Genomic DNA, 5,101 nt, shown 5'->3' with positions numbered 1-5,101 from the left:
CACATAGTTGAAAATATATTCGGGTCTGTCCGGACTCCGCTCACGCCTCCATTCAACAACAGTCCCGGGGTTAAAGTGTTGCAGTGCGGCCATGTACCTGGGCAGATTTGAAAAAGACTTATCCCAGTCGCCATAAATAAGTTCAAAGGCACGTTTGCGACCGAGATATGCCTTTCTTTTGGTTATAGTACAACCATACTCCTGGTGGACGGCTGTAATACACTCTTTAATCTTGAACCTAATGGACACTTCCAAATATGGAATCAAGACAAGAGAAATCAAGTCCACATCCAGGTTGAAGTGATTCTCATTGAATGTGTCCATTTCACATCTGTGGGTGCTAATAAATTTACCCACTTTCCACAAACCTGATTTTTTCTAGCTGGCACGCAACATCCAGTGACAACCCATAAAGTCTCTACGGCATACCGCCTTGTATACTTCCGTAGTTGACTCCCTTACCATCATCTCACGACACTCTCTTACACTGTAGATTTTTACAGCCCTAATTAGGTGAGCTTTATCGGGGAAATACATGCCCTTTGCCAATACCGCTGGTCTAGACTAATCCCACATCGCTGACCGAATTTCGTCATCATCCCTTGTGAGGGCATCCACGTCCGGCATACTTGGCAAATTATCAAGGTAGGGAATATTCCGCTCATGAGATGGAACGTGGGGCTCGTACACTCTTGGTCTAGCGGGAGGTGGAGGAGTATGCTCCCTCGTTAGCTCACGTTCGGCATCCACTTCCTGCTTGTCATCACCTTCATCAGGAAAGGGTGTGTCATCTCCAGACTCATCCGCACTATTGTCATAATCACTATCATCTTCCTGACTCTACGCATCTGCCAAATCACGAGTCAGTACGTCGTCTATGGGCAACTGTGTGAGGTCAGGAACATCAAGATGCTCGTTTTTACTGCACAAAAAGAACAAAATGATAAGCTACCCAACTAGATAAATACTTTACATATAGCTATATCACTTTACTTACAAGCTGTACTGTCTTGACGTTTCATGATGGATATTTCTGGTTGGTGATGACTCTCGGATGGACCACCGTGGTCCAATAGGCCAGAACTACGCATATTCCAACTAAGAGCGGGGTCATAACTAGTAAAATTCATTTCCGGACGGTATCCCCTATGAAAAATATGAGTGTTAATACAAATCCAATTAAAACATAAAATAAACATCGCTAAAGCATAGAAAAATTTAAGTTTACCAGTCGTTTTGTGGATTATATAAAGTCAAAAAATTATTTTGTGGCTGCTCATTCGTCGGTGATGACAAGTTTAAATCAAGGCAAGCTCTTTCATCAGCAATCTGTCCGGCAAAAACTGCTCCAGAATAACCACCGGATGACTGGGGATTATCCCTATTATGCACACCCTCATTATTGGGAACGTCTTCAACCTTGACGTACATTTTCAATAATTTTATTACAATAAATTCCCTGTATTCATCCGGAATCCGCAAAAAATCTCTAAGAGTTTCATCATCTTCGATGTTAAACTCAAAATAATAAGCAAACCCCTGCGGAGTCACTGAATACAGAAATCCACCGGTTACTTTAAGGTTCACTGAACGTTTCCTCACACTCATTTTTTACGTAACAACGATACCAATTTATCGTACTCCATTGTAAGCGGCAATTTAACATGACACTGTGGAGGTGAGCTATACCTCACAGAGTTATTCTCCAGCACAACCTCACCCCCCAATATAATGAACCCCTTATTTTTGGCTCTTCAGACATTATAAAAAAATGATTGATAAGAAGAAGAGAGAAGTATGAACGGAAGTTTGAAGGAAAGTTTTGAATGGATTTTCATAAAATTCAAACGCCTTTAAATAAGACAAGTCCAAGCTTGGGGTGCAGAATTTTTTTATGTAAAACACAGTACAATACCACGTTTTATGTATTTGAATTATTGTTATGTCAGTTATCCGTTTTTTATGGGCCCACGTTTTATGTTACTTATTGGTGGGTCCAAAAAATAGTGTAAAACGCAGTATAATAATACGTTTCAGTGTAAAACGCAGTTTTATACTACGTTTTACACTAAAAAATAAATTATTCTCTGCAGTCTTGCAGAACTGTTATAAGGTGGGCCCAAATTTTATAGGGAAACGCAATATAATACTGTGCTTTCCTTAAACGCAGTATTGTAATGCGTTTTCCTATAAAAAAATTAATTTTTTAATAAAACGCAGTATAATACTGCGTTTAACTTTAACGGTTAACTTTCCGTTAAAGTAAAACGCAATATTATACTGCGTTTTATGTAGAAATGTAACTTTTTCTTTTTAATTGTAGAAAATATTTTGTGCCAAAAAAGACATCATTTCAGTTTTGGAGTCTTATAATTAATACTCCTATTTCAGATCCTTTTAAGTTTCAATGTCACGCCTAATCTCTTATTTAAAGAGCAATTAATTGACTAATCAAACAAAGGCGATGGTGATTGTGCCTACTACAGCTAGTTAGTTTCCGTATAATAAATAGGTAGGCAAGATCTGAAATTCTTTCATGCTGGCTTTGCCTGGAGTGCCCTTGAGTTGTTGCTTTCAACCTTCATTCTCTTTTATCTCCAAAAAAAGAACCTCAAAAACTCAATAAAGTCAAGCAAAATTACCCAGAATTCAACTTTTTCTTACCTTGTCAGAACCTAACAAAGCCTGCAAGAAGTTTGAATTTTCTCGTGCTTTTTGCTGTAGAGTTTCATTGGTTAATGATAATTTATTTTACTACTACTATAACAAATTGCGAAATGCAGGCTTTTTCAGGTCAGCATCAGCTTTTATGAACATACTGCTGCCTACACTGAAAATTATCACAGATTATTATCCAGGCCGTCTTCACAAAGCTTTTGTCATTGATCCTCCCTCCCTTTTCTCTTATCTTTGGAAGGTATTTACTACTATTATATTCGTCCCATTTATACTGTCTGCATTTTTAGCTAGCGTTTTGGCCATAGATTCTCAAATTTCTGGTTTGAGTAAAGTTTGATTTGAAGATGAAAATGTGTTTGGACATAGATTTTCAAAATATATTTCATTTTTTTTTTTTGAAAAAACAAGATATATGACTTATACTCACAAGTTCTAAAAACTATCACAAGTACCCAACACTACATTTATCAATAACGTTCATTATATTATCGCAAACTATAGTCCTGAACATAAATAAATTTGGTATAAAATTATTATTTTTATAATGAACTACATAATGCACTATCAGATGACTGAGAAGACGAAGCAACATTGTTGCAAAATAATAAGTTGTGAGTTGTTTTATAAAATACAAAAGTTTGGGGCAATTTCTAAAAAATGTAATAGTGATATTTTGCTGGTTTTGGGATTTGGATTTTGGATTTTGGATTTTGGATTTTGGGAATTTGCTAAAATGTGGATAAAATCTATGGTCAAACATATATTTGCCAAAAAAAACCCAAATATATTTTGACAAAATCTATGGCCAAATGGATCCTAAATTTTTTGCGCTCTTAATTAACATTGATATTTAATCCTTAATTATAAGAGTAATTATCTAAAACCTTTTTATTTATTCTTAGATATTTAACTTAATTAACATTTCTACTAAATGAAACAACAAGGGTTAGGTAAAAAAGTAATAAATGCTTGTTGTTTTGCCGAGGGATTAGTATTTGAGATTGGACAGAGTAATTTATTTCAAGTCAAATTAGTGAAATGCACATCTATAGTAGTGCAAGCAACTTTTACACTAGCAGAGTTTCTTTACTAGTTATAATAAGTAACTTAGTTTTATTTTGAAAATACATTTTAAAGAGGCTTGCATGCAAGTGTCATTTGAATAACGTGATAGTATAAAAAATTCTTTATACTATCCACAGAAAATCTTTACTGTTGTTGTTGGTTTATGACAGGGAGTGAAAACATTTGGTGAGCTAGCACCACTTACAATGGTATTGGATTTCAACTACTTCACTTGGTATGATCCAAAATCAGCATCCCACAGATTCAACTCTCCAAGATCAAGATTGGGTCATGCTCGATTTGCCTTCACTAGCGTTGACACGTCATCTTCCAAATTAGGCCCAACAATCTCACCCACCCCTCAATGCTCGATCCTACTCCTTTGCTCACCTGTTGCTAGGACTCCACGTGGCAACATCGGAGCCGTTAAAAAAGGATTCTTCCCTTCACACCTTTGCCCTAGAAAACGTAACACAAGATTTATTAGATCCAAGGGCTGTGAGACCTTCATTTTTTCAATCACCAGCAATGTTCTTCAACAAGGAGGGACACGTAAGCAAGACAGAAAAGCCTCGAGAGTCATTTGTACCGTTCTTGAAGTTTTATCGTAGACCGTACGATGAGACCTCCATTAGGTCTTCAACGCCATCATATTTCAGTAAGGCTGCTTGGTGGGCCGGGCCTGAATCGGACCGGACCGGGCCCGCGGTCCTAACGGGTCTGGTGGGCCGGTCTTGGTGGTCCTGGGAAGCCCGTGACGGGCGGTCTTCTAGTTTGAGCCCACGAGCCCGGGACCGTCAGGCGGGCCTGGGCCGGGCCTGGCGGGCCTAACGGACCCAACGGCTATTTTTTTTTTTTTAAAAAAAAATTAAAATTCTCTAACGGCCATATTTAAAATCTAGTCGTTTGGGCTGAAAATATGACCGTTTTTAAGTTTAAAAAATGGTCATTTGGCCCCCAAACTTTATTTTAACCCCAAACTTTATATAATTACACTTTTCCCCATTTCTCAACTATAAATACCTCCTCATTCTTTCATTTTTATTCACTCATTCATCAATATCTCTCAATATCTCTCAATCTCTCTCAATCTCTCTACTACAATTACTTAATTTATTGTTGAAATTTCGTGAAAAATTGTGAAGTTGTTGAATTGAAGTTTTCAAGTGTTCAACGATTTTCAATTTTCAAGAAGTTGTTCGGCAATCCGGTAAACTCGTTTCAACTCTTACGTTTTAAGAATATATTTTTGTGTGGTTTAGTTTGCATAATTATAATTAATATGACATTTACTTTGAAAAAAATATTTGGTAAATGAGAAGATAAAACCGGTGAAAGTAGTGGCCAACCAACTACC

The 5,101-nt window shown here is 37.0% G+C and overlaps 1 pseudogene; it reads left to right on the top strand.

The window, feature by feature from the left end:
* Positions 1-2,464: 2,464 nt before the first annotated feature.
* On the top strand, positions 2,465-4,575 carry LOC104246935 (uncharacterized; annotated as a pseudogene).
* The last annotated feature ends 526 nt before the right edge of the window (positions 4,576-5,101 follow it).

The sequence above is a fragment of the Nicotiana sylvestris genome, chromosome 6 (assembly GCF_000393655.2).
Source record: "Nicotiana sylvestris chromosome 6, ASM39365v2, whole genome shotgun sequence".
Taxonomy (NCBI): domain Eukaryota; kingdom Viridiplantae; phylum Streptophyta; class Magnoliopsida; order Solanales; family Solanaceae; genus Nicotiana; species Nicotiana sylvestris.
This window is presented reverse-complemented; position numbering and strand designations above follow the sequence as displayed.